This window comes from Palaemon carinicauda, unplaced genomic scaffold, assembly GCF_036898095.1.
Source record: "Palaemon carinicauda isolate YSFRI2023 unplaced genomic scaffold, ASM3689809v2 scaffold619, whole genome shotgun sequence".
Taxonomy (NCBI): domain Eukaryota; kingdom Metazoa; phylum Arthropoda; class Malacostraca; order Decapoda; family Palaemonidae; genus Palaemon; species Palaemon carinicauda.
The window spans coordinates 76998-89797 of record NW_027171893.1 but is presented as its reverse complement, the minus strand read 5'-3'; the positions used below and the strand labels follow the sequence as shown (position 1 = coordinate 89797).

Here is a 12800-nt window from a genome sequence, read left to right as displayed (position 1 = left end):
TAGATAATCTAACAGGTATATATTTATCCTAGACATCACACGAATGTATTTAGGTAATTTAAAAGGGACATATTTATCCTAAACAACATCACACGCATGTATTTAGATAATTTAACAGGGATATATTTATCCTAAACATCACACGAATGTATTTACATAATTTAACAGGGATATATTTATCCTAAAAAACACCACACGAATGTATTTAGTTAATTTAAAAGGTATATATTTATCCTAAACAACATCACACGAATGTATTTAGATAATTTAACAGGGATATATCTATCCTAAACATCACACAAATGTATTTACATAATTTAAAAGGGATATATTTATCCTAGCAACTGGTCATGAAGTCGTTGAAGAAATATGAAGAAGAAGAATCAACTGGCGCTTTTGTTTACATGTATAGACGACTGAATCTTGAAGTATAATGGATCATAAGTCACTTTATAAGGGATTCAATAACCTTCAAATTGACACTTTTGATCCATTATATATCAAGATTCAGTCGTCTATACTCCTCCCATGAGTCCCAAGTTCTTCCGTCGTCAAATCATAAATGTTTTCATAATTTGAAGTGTAGAAAAAGATGTCTATTTCAGATTGCAAGAAACAGAAGACAGTAAGTGTTGAATATGGTTTATTTTGACGTTATTTAGCCGGGAATTATGTTATTTAACCGATAAAGCAGGATTTTGACGGCGTATCATTTGGGGATGTTTTTGACTAGAGGTCACGTACCATATTTATGTATCTGATTGATTTTATTTCTTATTTTATTGATTATTTTCACTTTTCATTCATATTTTAAATAAAACCAGGGTTTTTGGACTTTATTTCGGCACTGGCCTGTGAAATCGTAGGTTATGGGTGTTGCCTACGGTTTCAAAACTGATTTTTCAGTTTGTAAATTTAATCCAATATTTGAAATAACTGTTTTATTACGGAAATATGTCGTGTTTTGTTCTATTTTAGCCTCACTTTTGACAAGTGTTGTAGGCTAGACCCTAGCCCACCTATGGTGGATAGGTAAAACTTTGTTGCTTTCGTAGTTTGTTGGGAGAGGTTTGGGATATCTAGAAAATAGAGTAAAAAATGTCAGAAATTGGCTGTTTTTTCACTGGAATTATAACCATATGAGGGGCCTTTGTATATCAGCGGCCAGTTCCTCCCGTGTGGATTAAAAATTTACGTCAACTAACTAAACTTCCCCCCCCCCACCTAACTTACAACCCCTGTCCTTACCTACTTACCTAATGAGGGGGGGAGGGGGATGCTGACGCCCCCTGCGACCCCCCCTTACACTGCCGTATTCTAAGTCAGACATAATAATACATACAGGTGGCCGCTATCATACATAGCCTACACCCCCACTGGAATTATAACCGAATGAGATATCAATGAATTCACTAGTTTTGTGAAGGCTTGTCAACAATCTACACCCTAGGACCACTTTGCGCATGAATGTCGGAAACATGTGAGAATAGGTAACAAGAAACGTGTTGGAACACCGAAAAAACCCTAATTTTGTGCTTGGGATTTTGTACGATATCAAATAACTGAAATTTCACTCGTTTGTCCCAACGTTCTACATACTGTACTAGGAACACTCGACGGACACAGGTGGGAACCTTGGGTTTTGGGTGTGGTTAAATAGGACTAAACGTGATTATTTAACCCTTGTGAGATTTGTAAAAAGGCCACTGAACCTAACAAACCCACCAGACCTAACCGAATAGTTGCCAGGTTATAACCCCTAGGCGGGCAAGCCCCCGGACAGCCTTCCCAGGTCACAAGCCCTAGCCAGATTTGTAAAAAGCCACCTAACCTAACCTAGTAGTTGCCAGGTTACAACCCTTAGGCGGGTCAAGCTCCCGGATCTCCTTCCCAGGTCACAACCCCTAGCCAGATTTGTAAAAGGCTATAGAACCTCACAAACCCACCTAACCTAACCTAATAGTTCCCAGGGCATAACCCTTAGCCTGGGGCAAGCCCCAGACCCCCTCCAGGTCACAAACTAAAACGGAATAAAAAATAAATCCTTACATTATGTTAAAGTGAATCAAATAAATCTCTCTCCTACACAATAAAATGGTGGGCAGCACTCTAGATTATATCTTAACCACACTGTAATAAAAATATTACTTAGGATTACCTTTATGTGCATTTTTTACGACAATTGCGGTTCCTGCATCTCCTATTATCTATTATACACAATCGTCCTCAAAGTATCAAGCTGACCGATATGAGTAATAAATTCAACCACATCGCTCAAAGGAAAACTACAGTATAGGATATGCGTCTGTCCATCTTGGAGGTTAGCGCTGGAAAGGCCGACCTCGCTCAGGTCAATCTTGGGTCGCGGGTGGGTTGAAAAGTTTGAAATCACACGGCCAACAAAAGCAGGCCTACAAGCGCACGGAAAAGAAAGGTTAGTTTGGGTTGGCTGATTGACATTGGCTTAATCCTCCTAAACATCTTAACTAGATGTTGCCTACCCTAACCTTTGGTTGTATATATAACAAATTAGTTTGTTCCGTAACTGGAATACAAACCACGCTATTTAATAGGGGTATTACTTTCGGCGTAGCTGAAATGACGAGCCATTAATTTTTAATGAGGGTTTACTACCCACACCGCTAGTTAGCGGGGTTAGGGGAGGGTAGCATGCTACCCCCCCTCACACACCTGTGCTTGAGCTCACTTTGCTCTTGGCTCGGATGGTGGTCGGACGTGTCCGCTCTCATCCTCGCCGTCATATTGGCAGCCATTAACAATCATTGTTCTTTCTTTTTCTAGTTACGGTGTACGTGAAGTTGGCCTCTGCGACCATGCGCACCTACCCTGGTTTTCCCGACCGCCCTTGTGGAACGTTCATGTCGGCAGTCGAGACTGATCCTCACGCCCTTTGGCCTTCTTTTACGGGCCAGCTGTGTGATAATGTCAACAAGTGTAGGGAGTGGTCTGCCTCCCATTGGGAGAGGTTTTCGCGACGGCGGAAGACGAAGTCCAAGTGGGACATTTCTCCTTCGAAGGTTACTTCGAAGGAAGAAAAACCCAAGGCCTCTTCTTCCGTTGCTTAAACCTCTTCCGAAGCTCCCACTTGGTCGGTCTCTTTTGAGAGACCGTCGAGTGGTAGCATAGATTGAATTATTTCTAACCAGCCTCGGGTTTCGAGAGATGACGTTGCTTCCCCTAGCGAAGCAGCTCCACCTCTCCCCCCAGAGCAGGACATGTCACTAACTTCCCTTTTTCAATATTTAACTTAGCCAGTGATTATAATAGCTGCAACTCTGTTGCTCGACAGAAAACTCTAAGGTAAAACTCGCCAGCGATCGCTACACAGGTTGCGGGTGTGCCCAACAGCGCCATCTGTCGTCCAGATACCCAGTACTCAATGTAAACAAAGACTCAATTTTCTCTCTGTCGTGCTATCGACAAGACGTACTTACTCGCTGTTGCTAAACTGGAGTTTTTTCACAACTAATTGGTGAAGTACATTATTCTAGTTTTGAGCTTTCGCTGTGCAGGGTTTCTCTTCACAAATCCTTGAACTCTTTTTGATAACGGATTCTTTGTTGATGACTTTTTGATAGTTTTTGAATTCCCCTTTGACCAATTCAAAATGGCTGACCCTTCACAAGTCCCAAAATTTAGGAAGTGCAATGCTAGGGACTGTTCAAGGCGTCTTCCGAAGGCTTCTATCGACCCTCACACTGTTTGTTCCAATTGTCGGGATAAAACCTGTCAATTGGAAGATCAGTGTGAGTGCGTTGGGCTTTCGGAATTCGATTTTATCGAATTCCAAAAGTATACACGTAGGCTAGAGAGAGATAGAGTTAGGAGAAGTTCCTCTCGTTCTATTGATATTTCCTCTCCACATGCCCCACAACCTATTCCTTCCCCTGTAGTGGTTGCTCCTAATCCCCCTCCTGGCACTCAGGAACCTTCGATGGCTGATATGATGCGTGCCATCCAAGCTCTGGGTGAGAGAGTTGAGTCCCTTGTTAGTGACCGTAATCAGCTCATGGCGGATGTGAAGGAGCTGAAGTGCAAAAGTGCAGTGGGAAGTGATAAAGTGAGTGATAGTGTTGTGGATAGTGTTGCGCTTGAGGGTTCGTCTGTTCGTGCCTGTCGTCCTCCTAGTCCGGGACCTCTTGCAAGCTCCCAAGTCCAGGGGAGAAGCAATGTCGTACGACAAATGGGTTCGAGAGGCTTTAATCAGCGAACAGACGTTCCCTCCGTGGTATCGGGCGTTTCTACCCAAGATCGCCCCTGCCTAACAAAGACGAGAGAGCCCTTTTATACCTCGTCTTCGGAAGGTGTTTCTCGCAAGAAACCATGGACCAAGGTCTCACGACTGTTAAAGCGCAAGTCGGTCCCTTCCGCACAAGTCCAACGGCCCAGTTGTAGCCACTGGGTCAGTTCGGACTCGCTGCAGTCATCCGATGACTGCTCACCTCCTAAGAGAGGCAAAGCGGTACCGCTTCAGACAGTTACACCGTCTGTCGCCGCACCTGCTCCTGTAGACCCTAAGTGGTCTTTACTGCAAGACATGCAGTCTAAACTAACGTCTCTTATGCAGGACTTTCGTGCGGAGAAGGTTGCTGCCGCACCAGCTAGTGCAGCTCCTTGCCTACAACCACCCACACGATCGGTTGTGCGTCCTGTGGACGCTGAGGTAACCTTCTCACGCACGCCAGTTGAGAGAGTTCCGCCACCCATGCGTTCCAGTGTGATCTGCCAGCCGCATGTTGACGTTCAGCGACGCACGGAGGTATCCGTTGACGTTCGTGAGGTTCAACAACCGTCAGAGTTGTTTTGTTTTGACGCGGTGCGTCAACCTCCGCAACCCAGTGTGGTTGCCACTGCTCACCCACATCAGTCCAGACAGTCTGGAGTAGACGCTGTGCGTCCCCGCGCTGCTATGGTTGTTGCCAGCTCACAGACTGGGCAGCAGTTCCATGACGTTGCGTCCGGCTCAGTCACGCATGCACCCGTGCGACCGGACTCAGCTAACCAGCCGTTACCCACTCCGTTGCCGTTCCCTCATCAGTTATCGGATGAGGGACTTTCTGATGATGATGTTGCTGCACACGTAGATGAACCGCATTCAGAACTGGACGAGCCTAAGTCTACTCAACCCTCTTTGGACTTTAGGAAAGTTTTGGCCCTGTTCAAAGAGATGTTTCCGGACCAGTTTGTTTCTGTGGCTCCGCGTTCTCCTCCGTCAGAGTTTGTGTTAGGCATGCCGTCAACCACTCCTGCCTTTACTAGACTCGTCCTTGCACGCTCGTCCAAGAGAGCTTTGCGTGTGATAGGAGAATGGCTGCAGTCCAAGAAGAGTTTAGGGAAGACAGCTTTTACGTTTCCCCCTGCTAGACTCTCTTCTAGATCGAGCGTCTGGTATGCCACGGGAGAAGTTCTCGGCTTGGGAGTTCCTGCCTCTGCCCAGGGCGACTTCTCAAGTCTCGTAGACTCTCCCCGCCGCCTTGCCATGAGACGCTCAAAGATATGTTGGTCATCTTCGGACCTGGACCACCTGTTGAAAGGTATCTTTAGAGCCTTCGAAGTTTTTAACTTCTTAGACTGGTGTCTAGGAGCTCTAAGCAGAAAGATCTCTCCGACAGAGAAGGAGACTTCCTTGCTCATTATGTCCTGCATGGACAAGGCCGTACGTGATGGGTCTAATGAGCTTGCTGCATCATTTGTGTCCGGAGTCCTTAAGAAGCGTGAAAACCTATGCTCATTCCTTTCAGCTGGAGTTACACCATGCCAGAGATCCGAACTTCTGTTTGCTCCTCTTTCCAAGTGCCTTTTTCCAGAAGACCTGATTAAGGAAATTGCCGCTTCTTTGATACAGAAGGACACTCACGATCTTGTTGCGTCCTCCGCTCGCAAAGCCACCCCTTTGCCTACCTTGTCAGCTAGACCAAGGATGGACACTCCAGCGTCCCGTTTTATTCCACCCTTTCGTGGCAGAGCCTCCAGCAGAGGAGGTGCTCGTGCCGAAGGGAAACGAGGAAAGAAGAAAGGAACCAAGTCCTTTAAGGGCAGAGTCTGACTGCCAGCTTCTTCAGACAGCAGTGGGAGCCAGACTCAAGAACTTCTGGCAGACCTGGGAAAAGAGAGGCGCAGATGCACAATCTGTGAAGTTGCTCAGAGAGGGGTACAAGATCCCGTTTGTACGGAAACCCCCTCTAGCAACGTCTCCCATCGATCTCTCTCCCAGGTACAGAGAGGAAGACAAGAGACGAGCCTTGAAACAGGAAGTGTCTCTTTTACTAGAGAAGGGAGCGGTGGTCAAAGTCTCGGACCATCAAACCCCGGGATTCTACAACCGACTCTTCTTGGTGTCAAAGAAGACAAGAGGGTGGAGGCCGGTGCTAGACGTCAGTGCTCTGAATGTCTTTGTCACAAAGCAGACGTTCTCCATGGAGACCACAAAGTCGGTTCTAGCAGCGGTCAGAAGGGAAGACTGGATGGTCTCTTTAGACCTAAGGGACGCCTACTTCCACGTCCCCATCCACCCGGACTCCCAACCTTTTCTGAGATTCGTTTTCGAAAAGGTTGTCTACCAGTTTCAAGCCCTGTGCTTTGGCCTAAGCACAGCTCCTCTTGTGTTTACGAGGCTGATGAGGAATGTAGCCAAATTCCTTCATTTAGCGGACATCCGAGCCTCCCTCTATTTGGACGACTGGCTTCTCAGAGCTTCTTCCAGTCGTCGCTGTCTGAAGGATCAAAAGTGGACTCTAGATCTGACCAAGGAATTGGGTCTCCTTGTCAATATGGAAAAGTCGACAAGTGGTCCCATCCCAAACTATTGTGTATTTAGGGATGGAGATTCACAGTCTAGCTTTTCGGGCTTTTCCGTCGGCCCCCAGAACAAGCCAAGCCCAGTTATGCATCCAGAACATGCTGAAGAAGGAACGATGTTCAGTCAGGAAGTGGATGAGTCTGATAGGGACGCTATCATCCCTGGAACAGTTTGTGTCATTAGGAAGACTACACCTCCGTCCTCTTCAATATCACCTAGCATTTCACTGGAAAAAGGACAAGACGCTAGAAGCGGTCTCGATCCCCATTTCCGAGAAGATGAAGTCTTGCCTGACTTGGTGGAAGGACAGTATCAACCTCAGAGAGGGTCTGCCCCTGGCTGTTCAGACTCCCAACCACGTTCTCTTCTCGGACGCATCGGACGTAGGCTGGGGCGCGACATTAGACGGTCGGGAATGTTCGGGATTATGGAACTCGAGTCAAAGGACAATGCATATCAACTGCAAGGAGCTACTGGCAGTACATCTGGCCTTGAAAAGCTTCAGGTCTCTCCTTCAAGGCAAAGTGGTGGAGGTGAACTCGGACAACACCACTGCTTTGGCGTACATCTCCAAGCAAGGAGGGACCCACTCACTGACGTTGTACGAGATAGCAAGGGACCTGCTCATCTGGTCAAAAGGTCAAAACATATCGCTAGTAACGAGGTTCATCCAAGGCAACTTGAATGTCATGGCAGATTGTCTCAGTCGGAAGGGACAAGTAATTCCAACAGAATGGACCCTCCACAAGGATGTATGCAAGAGACTTTGGGCCACTTGGGGCCAACCAACCATGGATCTCTTTGCAACCTCGATGACCAAGAGGCTCCCAATATATTGCTCACCAATCCCGGACCCAGCAGCAGTTCATATAGATGCCTTTCTCCTAGATTGGTCACATCTAGATCTATATGCATTCCCACCGTTCAAGATTGTCAACAAGGTACTGCAGAAGTTCGCCTCTCACGAAGGGACAAGGTTGACGCTAGTTGCTCCCCTCTGGCCCGCGAGAGAATGGTTCACCGAGGTACTTCGATGGCTAGTAGACGTTCCCAGAACTCTTCCTCTAAGGGTGGACCTTCTACGTCAGCCACACGTAAAGAAGGTACACCAAAGCCTCCACGCTCTTCGTGTGACTGCCTTCAGACTATCGAAAGACTCTCGAGAGCTAGAGGCTTTTCGAAGGAGGCAGCCAGTGCGATTGCAAGAGCAAGGAGAACATCCACTCTCAAAGTCTACCAATCGAAGTGGGAGATCTTCCGAAACTGGTGCAAGTCAGTATCTATATCCTCGACCAGTACCTCTGTAACTCAAATAGCTGACTTCCTCTTATACCTGAGGAAAGAACGATCACTTTCAGCTCCCACTATCAAGGGTTACAGAAGCATGTTGGCATCAGTCTTCCGTCACAGAGGCTTAGATCTTTCCAACAATAAAGATCTACAGGACCTCCTTAAGTCTTTTGAGACCACGAAGGAGCGTCGTTTGGTTACACCTGGTTGGAATTTAGACGTGGTACTAAGATTCCTTATGTCAGACAGGTTCGAGCCGCTACAATCAGCCTCCCTGAAAGATCTCACCTTAAAGACTCTTTTCCTGGTATGTTTAGCCACAGCTAAAAGAGTCAGTGAGATTCATGCCTTCAGCAAGAACATCGGATTTTCATCAGAAAAGGCTACATGTTCACTACAACTTGGTTTTCTAGCCAAAAACGATCTGCCTTCTCGACCTTGGCCGAAATCGTTCGATATTCCCAGCTTATCGAATATGGTAGGCAATGAACTGGAAAGAGTCTTATGCCCTGTGAGAGCTCTTAAGTTCTATTTAAAACGAACTAAACCTTTACGAGGCCTTTCTGAAGCTTTATGGTGTTCTGTTAAGAAACCATCTTTGCCTATGTCAAAGAATGCTTTATCCTATTTTGTCAGACTGTTAATACGAGAAGCTCATTCCCATCTGAGTGAGGAAGACCAAGCTTTGCTGAAGGTAAGGACACACGAAGTTAGAGCTGTCGCAACTTCCGTGGCCTTTAAACAAAATAGATCTCTGCGAAGTATAATGGACGCAACCTATTGGAGAAGCAAGTCAGTGTTCGCGTCTTTTTATCTTAAGGATGTCCAGTCTCTTTACGAGGACTGCTACACACTGGGACCATTCGTAGCAGCGAGTGCAGTAGTGGGTGAGGGCTCAACCACAACAATTCCCTAATTCCATAACCTTTTAATCTTTCTCTTGAAATGTTTTTATTGTTGTTTTTTGAGTTGTCCGGAAGGCTAAGAAGCCTTTCGCATCCTGGTTGATTTGGCGGGTGGTCAAAGTCATTTCTTGAGAGCGCCTAGATTAGGGGTTTTGATGTGGTCCTGTTGTATGGGTGGCAACCCTTGATACTTCAGATCCTAGGGGTCGATCAGCATCCTAAGAGGATCGCGAGGCTCTATAAGGAAGACGTACTTAAAAAGGCAGAGTAATTGTTCAAGTCGACTTCCTTACCAGGTACCTATTTATTTTATTTTTGTTATTTTGATAACTTCTAAAATGAAATAAAAACTCTTAGCTCATAATAATGTAAACATATATTGCTGGTCTCTACCCACCCCCCTGGGTGTGAATCAGCTATTATAATCACCGGCTAAGTTAAATATTGAAAAATGTTATTTTGATAATAAAATAAATTTTTGAATATACTTACCCGGTGATTATAAATTAAAGGACCCTCCCTTCCTCCCCAATAGAGACGCAGTGGAACGAGGAGAAAATTGAGTCTTTGTTTACATTGAGTACTGGGTATCTGGACGACAGATGGCGCTGTTGGGCACACCCGCTACCTATGTAGCGATCGCTGGCGAGTTTTACCTTAGAGTTTTCTGTCGAGCAACAGAGTTGCAGCTATTATAATCACCGGGTAAGTATATTCAAAAATTTATTTTATTATCAAAATAACATTTTATAATTAAAATATCATATTTAAAATATACTGTATTGTTATTATATCTTAGTTAACCCTTTTACCCCCAAAGGACGTACTGGTAAGTTTCACAAAACTCATCCCTTTACCCCCATGGACGTACCGGTACGTCCTTGCAAAAAAATGCTATTTAAAATTTTTTTTGCATTTTTTTGATAATTTTTTTGAGAAACTTCAGGCATTTTCCAAGAGAATGAGACCAACCTGACCTCTCTAGGACGAAAATTAAGGCTGTTAGAGCAATTTAAAAAAATATACTGCAAAATGTGCTGGGAAAAAAATAACCCCCTGGGGGTTAAGGATTGGAAATTTCTAAATAGCCTGGGGGTAGAAGGCTTAAGAAGCTGGAAGGATATGGATAAACCCAAAGAATTAAAGTTCCTGACAAATACTACTGTATTTCAATCTTTTGTGTTTCCATTTAATAGGAAGTACAGTAGTGCACTGGATTTTTGATAGTACAAATGAAGCATTAGTTTTTATGCCTGAAAGCTTAAAACCACCTTTATTGGTTTTGTGTCTGTTTTTACATGGATTGTGTTAGACATGAAATTAATTCTTATCTGGTATAGGTCTTCATCAGTAATTTTTTCATGAAAGTTTTCCCAGACGTAGAAATTACTGCAGGTCTTCATAAGTTTATGATTAATGTAATTAATGCTTTTCAGGGTGAAGTTGACGTAGTTCCAAAGGCACTCTTCACAGAGATGGTGTACTTGAAAACATGCCTACCTGGGAATAAAGCTTTAACCTTGGGGAGAATTGTACAGGTTGGTGAATTTCTATTGCGTCCTTAGTAGTTTTGATGGAGGAGAAAATTATTTTTGGGGAGGTGCTTGGTTGCAGACGTTGTCCTGCAATGGGCGTGAGTCTACAGTTATTAATATTCTAGTACGAAGTTCTTGGAGACCTCGCAGCGTTTCAAGCACAAAAATGTATTAATGGTTGGTCTCCAAAATCCTCTATCCTCCCTAGCCTCGTGTAGAAGGGTGAATATTTGTATACCTATGATTGTGAATGGTTGTAGAGGGTACGTTGTGACAGGTACACCGGTGGTAACCGAGACGGCGGTTCCTTTCTAGGATGCCGGACACGATGGCACTCGTAGCAGACGACGCTCAGCTACTGAGATGCCGTAGCAAATACAAATGAGCCTGAACTTGCAGGTCTGCCCTATACACAGGTAATCAGGTATCATTGGATTCCCTGTTCTAGTCTTTAACAGGACATGATGGCACTCGTAGCAGACGACGCTCGGCTACCGAGATGCCGTAGCATATACAAATGAGCCTGAACTTGTAGGTCTCCCCTATACACAGGTAATCAGGTATCATTGGATTCCCTGTTCTAGTCTTTTAACAGGACATGATGGCACTCGTAGCAGACGACGCTCAGCTACTGAGATGCTGTAGCTCTTTAACAGGAAAGTCCTTAAAAGACCGCACAGCTCTTTAACCCTAGAAAATGTTAACAAATTTGTTTACCTCTGACTTTGTTTAATCCTTTTGTTTTCTTCAATACATATCTCAAATATTTGTTGAAGCCAGATCTCTTGTTCAATACTCTAGGATGTATGTTTACTTAAATAAGTTTTAAAATAAGGTGTGTAGACTGTTTGTGTTGTACAGTAGTGTACTGTTATTTTAAACTTGTTCCTTAATCTCTAGGTTATTTTTTTACTTTTGCAAATGCTGCGTTTAAGCATTCAATTATGAAAGGAGTTAAAACTTGAATTCTATCTTTACAGACAATCGATAGATCAACAGATGTAGTATATCAAGTGACTTAAGAAGGTCTGGCGGGGGCTGTCGTCATTGGGAAAAGATTGGCGACAATTAGATTGTTGGTGGGGCGGCGGTCGTTCGTGATGATGAACCTCATCAGGAGAGCATTGTTCGGTTTGTAGAAATAAGTTTTGTCATACCTTGGTAGGTGATTGAATGGGTCCATCTTAGAAGCCCAATAAAATGGATAAATTTCTTAAAATTATGTTCTTCAGTTCTCCTTCACTATTGTATTACATAATGTAACATAACTAGACATAAAATCAAATGAAGAACTGAAAAAGTATAAATATGTGTGCAATGAATAAAAAAGAAATTGAATAAGTGTAGAATGAAACAAAATAATTGGACTTCTTTTAAAAGTATTTCGTTATGAGGAAATATCTGTTGGAATTTTTATAAACTTGTAGGTCAGCTCTCGTTAGCAAGATCAGCTGACTGAAAACAATGGAATTTATGGGTTTTGGGGGTCATGAGCTGGAGGCCTAAGTTAATCATCTTGGATTTAAAACCTTCTCAAGTAGAAAACCACCCACTCTTGTAATGTATCTCATAGGGGACTTACTGTGCCTTATTCACCATCGTTGTGTGGGTACCTAAATCTTGAACATTTAGAGCATGAAGATGCATATAGTAATATTTAGAAGTGCACTGTGTATAGAGAATGCATTTTGCCCTGCAGATATTTCCGTGAACCCCCCTGATGTTCATATAGCTTCTCTTCAAAGCTTTCCTTATGTTGACATTTACTCTAAAAATATAAATTTCCTGTTTTCTTTCCTTTGAGGGTTGTGGTGGCCTGGTGATTGCCAGACTGGGGTTCGAGTTCCGCTCAGACTCTTTAGTTCCTCTGGTCGCTGCAACCTCGCCATCCTTGTGAGCTAAGGATGAGGGGTTTTGGGGGAGCCAATAGGTCTATCTGCTGAGTCATCAGCAGCCATTGCCTTGCCCTCCTTGGTCCTAGCTTAGATGGAGAGGGAGCTTGGGCACTGATCATATGTACTATGGACAGTCTTTATGGCATTGTCATGCTCGATAGAGCAATGTCACTGTCCCTTGCCTCTGCCATTCATGAGTGGCCTTTAAAATCTTTATGCCTCTAGTACAGTATTGAGGCAATCTGGCAGTTGGAACACTACCGTACAGTCTTATTGCACTCGCGCTTGATAGGTCGGCACTTTGTTTACCTCCTTAACCCTTTAACCCCTAGGCTATTTGGAAATTTCCAACCCT

At 44.3% G+C, this 12800-nt stretch overlaps 1 long non-coding RNA gene across 2 annotated transcripts in view; it reads left to right on the top strand.

Moving 5' to 3' along the window:
* Window positions 1-490: 490 nt before the first annotated feature.
* Window positions 491-12800, top strand: part of LOC137637270 (uncharacterized) — a 30907-nt gene continuing 18597 nt past the window's right edge. The window contains exons 1-3 of one of the 2 annotated variants that reach the window (XR_011043508.1): window positions 491-625; window positions 10452-10553; window positions 11531-11681. This is a non-coding gene — a long non-coding RNA (uncharacterized lncRNA). The remainder of the gene's footprint in view (window positions 626-10451; window positions 10554-11530; window positions 11682-12800) is intronic. The other variant, XR_011043509.1, reaches the window with a different exon arrangement.